This window comes from Hordeum vulgare, chromosome 2H (genome assembly GCF_904849725.1).
Source record: "Hordeum vulgare subsp. vulgare chromosome 2H, MorexV3_pseudomolecules_assembly, whole genome shotgun sequence".
In the NCBI taxonomy this organism is placed as follows: domain Eukaryota; kingdom Viridiplantae; phylum Streptophyta; class Magnoliopsida; order Poales; family Poaceae; genus Hordeum; species Hordeum vulgare.
In genome coordinates, this window is record NC_058519.1 from 559621719 (window position 1) to 559635612 (window position 13894).

Genomic DNA, 13894 nt, shown 5'->3' on the forward strand with positions numbered 1-13894 from the left:
GAACCCACGCTGCTTCTATGCTGAGATGGGACGGCATCTGCTACAGGATCGTCTTCTAATTGCTGCATATCAGCATCAGGTGCAGGATCTTCTTCCTCCTCTTCAGTGTCAGGTACAGGGTGTCCCCCTTTCTTCAAGAGAAACGACACCTTTTCTTCTAATGTCGCTATCCGTTCCAGCGCCTTCCTCTTGCTTCTACCACGGCTTCTGTAAGTGCCAAGGTCCGCCGGAAACCCTTGGTTCCACGGGGTAGTGGCTCCAAAGCCTCGTGTTCGTCCCCACTTTTCGGGGTTCCCGAGTGCCTTCGTCAACTCGTCGTTCTCTCTATCGGGAACAAAAGTTCCTTTTCGAACAGCTTCTATTGCCTTCTCTAGATCTGATACGACTTGTCTTATTTTTTCCGACCATGGTCCCTCCGCAACAATCATCCCAGTCTCAGCGTCCAACGTTGCCCCATGCGCGAACAACCAGAACTTGGACCTATCGGGCCAGTCATGTGTCTGTGGAATGATATTTCTTTTCAGAAGCGCATCTTCATAGCGTCGCCACCTAGGCAGGGCAGTCATGTAGCCACCTGACCCCAAAATATGGTGATATTTCTTCTTCTTCGCATTCTCCGTATTTGTGGCTGATCGGGATGTAAAGACACCCGATTTCTTGTACGCCTTAAAATCAGGCCAAGCGTCTCTTATCTTCACTAGGTGCCCAGTGAAAACTGGATCTTCGTCCTTATATTTCTTCCACAAGTCTTTCTTCCACCTCTGGAATTGTGTGGCCATCTTCTTCAAAGCCCACTCCTCGACTTTCTTCTTCTTATCTTCCGCTACGCTGAAATTTAGCCAGACCGTGTCGCAAAGCACTCTTTTCAATCTGTCATCGACATAAGTAGCTCCAACGTTGGCGCCGGTCTTCGGCTTATTCCATTCTATTAAGTTGATCGGGACCAGGTCTCTTACAACAACTCCGCACTGATTTACAAATTTGCGATAAGTTTCTGGGGGTTCCAGTGGTTTGCCATCAGCGGCAACTTTATCGATCGAGTACCTTGCAGTATCTTTCAACCTTGCGGCCAGGCCTCGTTTCGACTTTGTCTCAGTACTTGCGCTAGGTGTTCCGGAGGGCACCTAAACGGGAAAATAATGATTCGTTAGTAAGTGCAATACAAATTAATTGTTGCGTCAACAGTGACTTGAGATATACATTGGCAGAGTTTGTTTCGGAGGGCACTTCTTCATCTACTACATCTTCTATATTCTCAGCTCCGTCACCGGAGTCGTTCAAAAATTGATTGCTAAACGCATGCCCACCGTCGTCATCATGATATATGGCCGTTGCATCTTCAAAAATCATCTGGCACATGTATCTTTCCTTCTCCGCCTCACCCATTTCCGCGAGCTGATCGGCGTGCTGATCATGTGGTTCTTGGGGATCCATAGCTCAACACCTGTTAGTAACAAGAATTTAACTTAGCAAAATTATTTACGGAAAAGTTTTACGGAACCGAAAATTTTACGGAAAAGTTTTACGGAATCGTCGGAGTCGTAATCGTCGCAAAGTTTTACGGAATCGTCGGAAAGTTTTACGGAATCGTCGGAAACTTTCCCCGCAGTTATGGAATCGTCGGAATCGTAGGAAAGATTTACAGAATTGTAATCGTCGGAAAGTTTTACGGAATCGTCGGAATCGTCGGAAACTTTCCCCGCAGTTATGGAATCGTCGGAATCGTAGGAAAGTTTTACGGAATTGTAATCGTCGGAAAGTTTTACGAAATCGTCGGAATCGTCGGTTTAGGGTTTTATGGAATCGTCGGTTTAGGGTAAACTATGAATCGTCGGAATCGTCGGTTTAGGGTTTTACAGAATCGTCGGAATCGTCGGTTTAGGGTAAACTATGAATTGTCGGAATCGTCGGTTTAGGGTTTTACGGAATCGTCGGAATCGTCGGTTTAGGGTAAACTATGAATCGTCGGAATCGTCGGTTTAGGGTTTTACGGAATCGTCGGAATCGTCGGTTTAGGGTAAACTATGAATCGTCGGAATCGTCGGAATCGTCGGAATCGTCGGTTTAGGGTTTTACAGAATCGTCGGAATATGATGAAGGCGGCTTCACGTAACTTTTTTTTATAGGATGTCCTATTCGGGCCAGAAAAAAACTAATATCGACGGTTATAATTACAAGCATACAACAATATGGATATACGAAAATATGCATGGATATACCTTACGTGAAGAAGACGAAGTGGGGCGGCGAGGAGGCGGCGTGGGGCGGCGCGCGAGGAGGCGTCGCGAGGAGGCGTCGAGGAGGCGACGGCGCGGCGAGGAGGCGGCGCGAGGATCGGCGAGGAGTGGCGCGAGGAGGCCGCGCGCGAGGAGGCGGCGAGGATCGGTGAGGAGGCGGCGGCGCGGCGAGGACGCGACGGCGCGGCGAGGAGGCGGCGAGGATCGTCGGCCGGCGAGGCGGCGCGGCGAGGAGGCGGCGGCGGCGCGCGCGAGGAGGCGCGCGGTGGCGGCGCGCGAGGAGGCGGCGGCGCGGCGAGGAGGCGGCGGCGGCACGGCGAGGAGGCGACGGCGCGGCGAGGCGGCGAGGAGAGAGGCCGAGTTGGCGAGGAGAGAGGCGGCGAGGAGAGAAGGCACGCGCGGGAAGGCGAGATGTTGGCGACCCCGCAGAGGTATAGGGCCTTTAGCACCGGTCTGTGTTAACAACCGGTGCTAAAGACCCTTTAGCACCGATTGTTAACACAGACTGGTGCTAAAGGGTCCAAAAATTGAGCGCGAACCGAACCCACCTTTAGGACCGGTTGTTGTTACAGACCGGTCCTAAAGGTTTTTTTCCTTTTTCTTTTTTCCTTTTTTCTGTTTCCTGTTTTCTTTTTCTTTTTGTTTCCTTTTTCTTTTTCCTGTTTCTTCTTTTATTTTTCTTTTTCCTTTTTTCTGTTTCCTGTTTTCTTTTTCTTTTTGTTTCCTTTTTCTTTTTCCTGTTTCTTCTTTTATTTTTCTTTTTTCCTTTTTTCTGTTTCCTGTTTTCTTTTTCTTTTTGTTTCCTTTTTCTTTTTTCTGTTTCTTCTTTTATTTTATTTTTTTGTTTCCCTTTTTTGTTTTTTTTTACATTTTTTTACGAATTGTCAAAATGTCATTTTTACACTTAAAAAATAAAAATGATATTTATCAAAATGATCAAATTTAGTGGAAACTGGTCAAATTTTTAATATTTATCAAAATGGTCAACACAATTACATAAAAGGTTTAATACATTATTACACATCACCAACAACACCCTCTATCTATTTTTCTTCTTGCCTTTCTTCTGATTGCGCCGTAACCATGGACTATCTTCATCATTTAACGGGATGCTTGGATCATCTTTGACTTTGAAGGGAGGAATTTCATCAAATTTATTGTAATCTTCTGACATTTCTGTCTTGTCCTCGACTCCCACGATGTTTCTTTTCCCTGAAAGAACTATGTGGCGCATTGGCTCATCGTCTGATGTATTCGCTTCCTTATCTTTTCTTTTTCTTGGTCTGCTAGACATGTCCTTCACATAGAAAACCTGAGCCACATCATTGGCTAGGACGAATTGATCATTGCCGTACCCAAGATTCTTCTGATCCACTGTTGTCATTCCGTACTTCGGGTCTACCTTCACGCCTGACAGGTTGAACCATTTGCACCAGAACAAAGGGACCTTAAAGGAAGGTCCGTAGTCAAGTTCCCATATCTGCTCTATGTAACCATAGTATGTGACCCTTTGCCCGTTGTCGTCTTTTGCATCAAACCGGACGCCACTGTTTTGGTTGGTGCTCTTTTTATCTTGGTCTGCCGTGTAAAATGTGTTACCATTTATCTCGTACCCTTTAAAGGTCAATACAGTCGAAGATGGTTGCTTGGCCAACAAGTATAGCTCATCTTCAACAATGTTGTCATTAATGAGACGTCTTTGCAACCAACCGCCGAAAGTCTTCGCGTGTTCTTTAGCAATGAAATCTTCAGGTTGCTTCGGGTATTCCGAGCGTAAAATATCCTTGTGTTCCTGGATATATGGAGCCGCCAAGCTGGAATTAACTAGAACTGTGTAGTGTGCTTGAGTGAAAGATTGCTCGTCCATACATGTTGTTGATTTCTTTCCTAGCGTGCCTTTTCCACGCAGTCTCCCCTCATGGCGCGACTGAGGAACACCGATCGGGTTCAGGTCAGGAATAAAGTCAACACAAAACTCAATGACCTCCTCTGTTCCATAGCCCTTGACCATGCTTCCTTCTGGCCTAGCACGGTTTTTAACATAATTCTTCAAGACTCCCGTGAACCTCTCAAAGGGGAACATATTGTGTAAGAATACAGGACCGAGAACAGAAATCTCTTGGACTAGGTGAACTATGAGGTGCGTCATAATATTGAAGAAGGTTGGTGGGAACACCAACTCGAAGCTGACAAGACATTGGACCACGTCCTTCTGTAAACTTGGTAGAGTTGCTGGATCGATTGCCTTCTGAGAAATTGCGTTGAGGAATGCACATAGCTTCACAATGGGTACTCGCACGTTTTCTGGCAGAAGCCCCCTCAATGCAATCGGAAGTAACTGGGTCATGATCACGTGGCATTCATGAGACTTTAGGTTTTGGAACTTTTTCTCTTCCAGGTTTAGTATTCCTTTTATGTTCGACGCGTAGCCAGACGGGACCTTGATACTGCTCAGGACTTGGAAAAAGATCTCCTTCTCTTCCTTGGTAAGAGCGTAGCTGGCAGGACCTTTGAAATTCTCTCGATTCATCAGGTCGTCTCGTTCGTGCATACGTTGGTGGTGCAGCCGTGCTTTTGGTGTATCTCTCGACTTCTTCCCATGCACGCCCAATAAGTTTAGCAGGTTCACGCAAATATTTTTCGTCACGTGCATCACGTCGATCGCAGAGCGAACCTCTAGGAATTTCCAATAGGGTAGTTCCCAGAATGTAGATTTCTTCTTTCACATGGCTACGTGGTTGTCGGCGTCATTCGGAACAGATTGTGCGCCAGGACCCTTACCAAAGATTACTTTTATATCTTTGACCATGTCATATATATCAGTACCTTTAGGGAGGGTTGGCTTCCTCCGTGTATCTGCCTCGCCTTTGAAATGCTTTCCTTTCTTTCTTACGGGATGCCTGTCTGGAAGAAATCGACGATGCCCCGGGTACACATTCTTGCCTATATGTATACTTTCAGTCTCGCCTAAACAGTGTGTGCATGCGCTGTATCCCTTGTTTGACTGTCCTGAGATGTTACTAAGAGCGGGCCAATCATTGATGGTTACAAACAGCAACCCTCGTAGGTCTAATTCCTCCTGTTTGTACTCGTCCCACACACGTACACCTTCGTCAGCCCATAACTCTAAAAGTTCATCAACCAGTGGCCTCAGGTACACATCAATGTTGTTGCCGGGTTGCGACGGGCCTGGGATAAGCACTGGCATCATAATGAACTTACGCTTCATGCATAACCAAGGAGGAAGGTTATAGATACATAGAGTCACGGGCCAGGTGCTATCACTGCTACTCTGCTCCCCAAACGGATTCAGGCCATCTGTACTTAGACCAAACCTTAAGTTTCTTGGGTCACGTGCAAAGTCCTCGTACTTATCATCGATGTTTCTCCACTGCGACCCATCAGCGGGTTGTCTCAGCATATCGTCTTCCTTACGGTCTTCTTTGTGCCATCGCAGCAACTTGGCATGCTCTTTGTTTCGGAACAAACGTTTCAACCGTGGTATTATAGGAGCATGCCACATCACCTTGGCAGGAACCCTCTTCCTGGGGCGGTCGTCGCCCTCAACATCACCAGGGTCATCTTGCCTGATCTTATACCGAAATGCACCGCATACCGGGCAGGCATTTAAATTCTCGTGCTGACCGCAGTAGAGGATGCAGTCATTGATGCATGCATGTATCTTATGCACTTCCAATCCTAGAGGGCAGACAACCTTCTTTGCTTCGTACGTACTGCAGGGCAGCACGTTATCTCTTGGAAGCATCTTCTTCATTATTTTCAGCAGCTTTTCAAATCCCTTGTCAGATATTCCATTCTCTGCCTTCCATTGCAGCAATTCCAGGGTGGTGCCCAGCTTTTTCTGGCCATCTTCGCAATTTGGGTACAACAATTTTTTGTGATCTTCTAACATGCGCTCCAACTTCAACCTCTCGTTTTCACTTCCGCAGTTTATCTGTTCTTCACGAATGACCTGACGAAGATCATCATCAGACTCATCAACAATGTCCTCAAGTTCAGGCTCGTCTTCCCCCATTTCAGTATCACCGTGTTCACCGAACATAGGATAGTTATCATTATCCTCTTCTTCTTCATTGTCTTCCATTACAACCCCTCTTTCTCCGTGCTTGGTCCAACAAAAATAACTGGGCATGAAGCCTTCTTGCAACAGGTGGGTGTGTATCGTTCTTGAGTTAGGGAAATTCCTCTTATTCTGGCATTTTTTACATGGACAAAAAATAAATCCATTCTGCCTGTTTTTCTCAGCCACATTGAGAAAACTATGCATGCCATTAAGGAATTCGGGACGACGTCGATCACTGTACATCCATTGCCGGTTCATCTGCATTATATAAATTTATCAAAAACCATTATGCTAAATCATCATGACTAAATTAATTAATTAATACAAAAAGTTCATCACACGTTAAAACCAAAGTAGCGTAGTGACCATACATATACAGTTCTCATAAAAACACACACTGAAACCAACCATAAAAACTCTCTCTAATTAATGCATTTAAAAACAACAACAAATGCGATCAAAATCGCAACAAAGGTAACAATTGACCCGACGGCATAATGATACCAAGCCTCTTTACTAATTGCATATTTTCTAATCTTTCTAATCTTCAGACGCATTGCGTCCATCTCGCTCTTGTGACCATCGACGACACCGGCAAGAACCTTTTCCAAGGTCATCTTCTCTCTTTCAGTTTTTTCCAACCTTTCTTCAGTTTTTTTCAATCTTTCTTTCAGGCCAACATTTTCTTGTTCAACTAAGTGTAACTTCTCACCAATAGGGTCGATTGGCATTTCCGGTTCCACTACCTCCTAGATAAAAATATCTATGTCAAGTTGGTCGACGTAATTAATTGTCATATAATCAGGAAATGAAAATATGTAGTTATAAAAGATAATATACCACATCCGAATCATAGACTGGACGAGGGCCAACGGGGACGGATATCAAAACCATGGCGCTATACATATAAAAAAATCTTACACAATAAGAACATATATACAAGTAAATATGTAAATCATACAAATCAAAATTTGTTTTGGTAAATAAAAACAATAGGCTCACCAAGGTTGTGTCGGTGATGGGGCGATCGACGGCGGTGAGGAAGGGGACAAGGCGCGCGACACTAAAAAAACCACAAATCATAATTAAATTTGAGCTCAAATTGCATATGTATACATAACAAATGATGAACTCTCTCTAGCTTAGGCATTTCATCAAACACCTAGCTAGCACAACAAAAATGAAATGAGCAAGAAAACGAGCAAAACTTGCAATGCCAGAAGAGGGAATGTTGATGCTAACCGTAGGACCGATGGGTGCCAACAATCTTGACAAATGGTGGAGAAAAATGGGGATGGATTAGAGCTCCCAAGAGGAAGGAGAGAGCAAAAATGGAGTTGAGCTCGAGCTAGAAAAAATGGGGTGGAATATAGGGTGCTCAGGGAGGAAGGAGAGGAGGGCTTTAGGACCGGTTTGTGTCAAAAACCGGTGCTAAAGGGTCTGACAGCGGGGCCCTGCAGTTGTTGCAAAAATGAGAAAACCTTTAGAACCGGTTTGTGATACAAACCGGTTCTAAAGGGTCTGTCCACTGGCCCCCCCTCCCTGCAGCAAACGGTCCAAAAACCTTTAGGACCGGTTTGTGTTACAAACCGGTCCTAAAGGCCTTTCGGCCATTTGCTGCAGGGAGGGGGCCCAGCGGACAGACCCTTTAGAACAGGTTTATATCCAATCCGGGTCAAATATGGTTGGCTCAATGCCCTGTTTTCTACTAATGATAGCAATAGGTAGGGTAGGCACCACGTGAACCTAGGTATATATGAAGCCGCTTTTTAAATGCATTTTAAAGATGTTTCAAAATGTTGAAAAGTACAAAACAAAATTTCAAGCACACATCTTCACAAAATATATGAGGGTTATAAAATTTGATAAAAAAATCCTTTTTTATTTAGAAGATAAATTTTAGAGCTTGTTGATATTTCCGAAATGAGTTTTCGGAAGTGAGTTTATATGTAATCTTTTTAGATATTTTTTTCAATTTAGAAATGTGTTTTTCAAAGTGGGTGAATCTATGTATTTTCTGCAATAAGTCATTTTTTGTGCAAATACATACTTTGGTAGTGATTGCGTAAGAACACAAGAAGCTTTCTTATGCTGATTTCAAGTAAATGCACAGTAGACATTTGTCTTGAATCATTTCTCTGTCATTTTCATCAGCTATTTTCACCAAAATCACTCTGCAACATGAAGACGCGCATTGTGCGTGCATGCATACTACTCCCTCCGTTCCTAAATATAAGTCTTTTTAGAGATTCCACTAATAGACTACATACGGATGTATATAGATATATTTTAGAGTGTAGATTCATTCATTTTGCTCCGTACGTAGACTCCTGGTAAAATCTCTTAAAAGACTTATATTTAGGAAGGGAGGGAGTAGTATATAGCTGTATGGATGCATGCATGAAGCTAGCCAAGCGTGGCGGCGACGGTTTGCTGGGTATAAACATGTCAACGACGAGAGATGTGTGACGCCTTTTCATTATAAAAAAAATGATGCGGACCTCCTCAAATAGATGCAAGATGCATTCATGATTTTCTTGACACACGTACAGACTTAGGTTTTTTTTATATGAGGCCTAGTTAGGTACACACAATTTCAAAAATACCACGCGTTATTGATTAGATGTTACTCCCTTCGTTTTAAAATATAAGACATTTTAGAGATTACACTAGGAGACTACATACAGAGCAAAATGAGTGAATCTACATTCTAAAATATGTCTATGTATATCCGTATGTAGTTCATAGTGTAATATCTAAAAGGTCTTATATTTAGGAACGGAGGGAGTACATGACATGCCCTAAAAAAAGAAGTTACGTGACATGCCCACCTAATAGATTGGTAAAATTACATAAATCTAACGGTCATGGTTTATTTGTTTAATAGGATCCATTAGATAAAGAGTTGGTATTTTCTGATTAACGTGAGATTTTCTTTGTAATCTCTCTATTTTCATTTGTATTTTGCTTTTAGTAGATAATAGATAGATTGAAAATTCGCATGCTTAATCTCTTTGGGGTCATGAATCCAAATTTGGAGTGAATTGTACATATGGATTTTTATCCTCCAAAGGATTATCAAAACATATCTTTAGAGGATGAGAAAAACTTGTATCTCAATGCTCAAGCTTCTAACGTGCTTCTTAATTCCTTGAGAAATGTAGTTATATTTTAACTCATGCCATTTCGGAATGCTCATAAGTTGTGGACCGAGCTTCAAGATAAATATGACGTGGCCAAAATTTGTAGGGATGATTGTTCTCCCTCCACCTCCGGTCGCATTGTTTTCTCAACTTCATCTACTTCACCTACTTGTGGATTGCCACAATGTAATGATATGGTGAGTAGTGGTGATCATTGCAATGATGATAGTGGGCTTGTTGTTGATGATCCTTCATCACTATCTTATTGTAAAGATTCATCTTTGGGCGTTAATACTTCGAGCACTCTAAATGTTCTACATGCTTGTGTTGATAGTCCTTGCATATCATGTAAAAACCGCTTGGCTAAATCTCATGATGATATGCTTTTTATATCTTGTTGCCATGATAAAAATGTATGTATTTCCGCGAGTTGTTGTGCTAACAATGTAGAGGAAATCCATCACTCCATGAAAAAATATGTGCCCTTGAATGATGCTTCAAGGGATCCTACATCAGCATCTATTATTTCTCACTTTTGCCTTATGGTTAAGGCTTCAAAGGTATATCCTACATCGAATCCCAATATATCTCATGATGATGATGTTGATGATAATGAGGATAAGGATAATGATGAAGAGAGTGGTAATATTGCATCCTTAAAAATTAAGGGTGAAATGATTCTTAAATCTCTTTATAAGAATAAACTTGCATGTTCCACCTTCATGGAAATCATGTCTATTGGCATTGAGGGCAAGAAATACAATGAGGAGTTGGAAGCTCATCTCGAGGAGCATGAGGCCACCATTGAGATAATGGAAGGTCATGGGCGTGATTACGCCGATGAGATCGCGGAGCTATCTCAAGCTCTTGAAAATGAACAAACCACCAAGGAATCTCTTGAGGAAACCTTTGCTCTAGAATTCTCTAGATTAAAGGAATCCCATGATAGAGCTCTCGAGGTGGCTAATGATTTTAGAGCTAAAATTGATAAGGTTGAAGTTGCACATGCTAAACTCCTTATGGACCGTGAGCACCTCAAAAATGGCTCAAGGGCTATTAAGAGTTCGCTCATCGAACTCACCGAGTCTCATGCTCAACCTGAAGCTTCATATACAAAATAGCTTGCCAAGGTTCCTTCTCTTGTTGTTTATAATGTTGCTTGTGCTACTAACTCCATTTCTTGTGAAGCATCCATATTAAAGGAGAATGTTGAGCTAAGGGCTCAACTTGACATACAAATATATTATCTTGGACATCTTTTATGATTGTGAATATCAATTAATTATTTTCAAACTTGATCAAATAGTTAAAGTTGGACAAGGAATACAACGTAATTGTTATGTTTGGATATATTTACATAGAAGTTATATTGTTATGGATCCTCCAACGTGTGGTGCTTGATTAGAATCTTTTGCTTGCCAAAACTTCGTACTAAGTAGAGATATTACTTGTGCATCCAAATCCTTAAGCCAAGTTTCTTCCATGAGAGTCCACCATACCTACCTATATATATGGTATTTCACTTCCATTTCAAGTAAATTTGCATGTGCCACCTCTAAACCTTCAAATGAATATCCATTATGTGTGCTTGTACCGCTCATGGAGCGACGGGGTGGTCATTATCTTCCATGCTAAGCGAGTTATTATCAAGATGAGTATTTATTCACTTGCCATTGCACGAGAGAGGCTGCTAAAAAGGATTCCCAGTCCTGCATAATACAAAAATAATAAACAAGAACTCCCCTAGAAATTTGATTGTTTGGAGGGCACACGTGGATACGACTAGCCATGGAATGTGATTGAATGGTGGAGGGGGAGTAAAATTTCAATTTTGTTTGGGAACCGCCAATAATGTGATTAGCATGGAAGGTATTCAAAAGGGCACACCACCCAAAATTACATATTCATTTCTATTTTAAAACAATGAGCTCTGGCACCTCTCCAAATCCCTGCTTCCCTGTGCAAAGGGACAATCTATTTACTTTCATGTTACTTACTTTTCATGTTGTGTCCACTTCATATTACAACCTCAATCTATTACTTGGCAATCACTATGTGGTGGGAAAAGATCCAAACATATATATCCAGTCAAATATGTTTGATCATGATTCATTATTGTTGACGATCATCTTTATGATAAAATATGTTAGGAGGCGAAACATTAATCCCCTATCTTTCTCTATGTTCGATGGATGTTGTTTGTTCTAAAAATATGCCTTGAGTATTAGCAATAATAGAATATTATATGATAATTGAGAATGTGGATCTATTACTTTGACTTGATGATGCATTGAAATTGTTTGATGACTAAGAACATATGATGTTGGGTTTCAAGAGAATGCATTGTTTGAACCATGACATGTGAATTAATTGCTTCAATGCCATGATGATTTTTATGAAAAAGTTGCTCGTTATGATGCCAGAAAAATTGAACGGAATTATCATTGATCAAACTTATATACTATGCTAGCATTCACACTTCATAAAATATTTCTTTTATCATTTACCTAGTCAAGGACGAGTAGAAATTAAGCTTGGGGATGCTGATACGTCTCTAACGCATCGATAATTTATGAAGTATTCATGCCATGATTGCCTATGTTAACAACACTTTTATATGATTTTGATGCACTTTATATGATTTATTTTGAACTAACCCGGACTGATGTTGTTTTCAGCAGAATTACCGTGGTGGTGTTTTTTGTGTAGAAAATGAAAGTTCTCATAATCGGCCGAAACTTTTATAAAAAAAATCTGGAAATAAGCAATATTGGAGCGAAGAACCACCGGAGGGGAGCCACCAGTGGGCCACAAGCCAACAGGTTGCGACCCCCCCAGCACGCGTTGGCTGTGGCGTGATGGTTTGTGGGGCTGCTGCGGCAAAAAAAGTCCTTCCCTGGCGCGTAGTAATTCTTCTTGTTACTTCTCTGGTTTGCATCGGTTTTTCCCTTGAAGAGGAAGGGTAATGCAGCACAGGAGCAGTAAGTATTTCCCTCAGTTTGAGAACCAAGGTATCGAACCAAAAGGAGGGCCTCGTCAAGTCCAAAGTACCTGCGCAAAAACAAACAATCTTGCACCCAACGCTTCAAAGCGGTTGTCAATCCCTTCAAGATTGTTTGCAAAGTGAGATCTGAAGGCGGAAAGTGCAACGAAGTGAAAAGTGTAAGGCTGAAAATATGGTGTGGAGTAGACCCTGGAGGCCATAGTGTTCACTAGAGGCTTCTCTCAAAATAGCAAATATTACGGTGGGTGACGTATCACGGGACCATGTGGCTCCATTTGGCATGATTCAAACGTTGAAAAATCCTATATATACAAGAAACTCCATAAATAAAGAGAGAACTTGCGCTCCGCTGCCTCAACTCTTTGTATCGACGAAAAACCCATCTACAACCTTTCCAGTACCCTATCGGAGAGGGGAAATCATTTCCGGTGTCCATCTTTATCATCCTGGCGGAGGCCATGACGAGGAGGGAGTAGTTCACCCTCGGGATTGAGGTTTTGTACCAGTAGCTATGTGTTCTCTCTCGTGTTCTTGAGATGTCATAATCATGATGTATCGCGGGCTTTATTTATATAGTTGGATCATATGGTGTTCTTGATATGACAAAGGCTAGAAATATGAATTTGGTTTTATGTCTATCGAACAACTATCTAGCTTGAAAATTAATTTCAATAAGAGTGAGTCGTTCTACTTTAAGCACATCAAGGAAAAACAGGATAATTATAAACAGTTGTTCAAGTGTGAGCTAGGATCCCTAACTTTTAGGTATCTAGGAATACTAATCCATCATTGTAGATTAACCAACAAATAATGGAATTGCATTGAAGATCGATCTGAAAAGAAAGGTGTTGGAAGGGCAAGTTTATGTCTTATGGGGATCAGTTAATTCTTATAAATTCCATGCCAACGAGTATGTCGATGTTCCTTCTGTCATTATTTGAAGTACCCTTGGGGGTACGAAAAGGTTGGTTTTCTATTGATCTTGTTTTATTGCAAATAGATGAAAACAAAACAAAGTACAAACTAGTCAAACAAGACATAATTTGTAGAACTAGAGACCAAAGAGGTTTAGGAATAAAAAATTTGAGGTGAAGAATAGATGCCTACTCGGTAAATGGTTGTATACATTATCGGCTGGGGGATGGTGTGTGAATACAGTTGTTGCGTGACAAGTATTTATAATCTGAAATTCGCGCACAAGTTAATTCATAGTTGGAAATGAAAATAATACTATGTAACATCCCAAATTTTGGATTGTTAATATAACTAATAGATTGATTGATTGTTTGATGGAGTGATTGAAACTTGAGTGAAATTCGAAACTTTTTTAAAACTTTTGAATGAGTGGGAATAAAATGACTTTCCCATTTTCTTTTGAATTCCAAGTTCATCCAATACAAATTAGTGAGAGAAGATAACATGACTT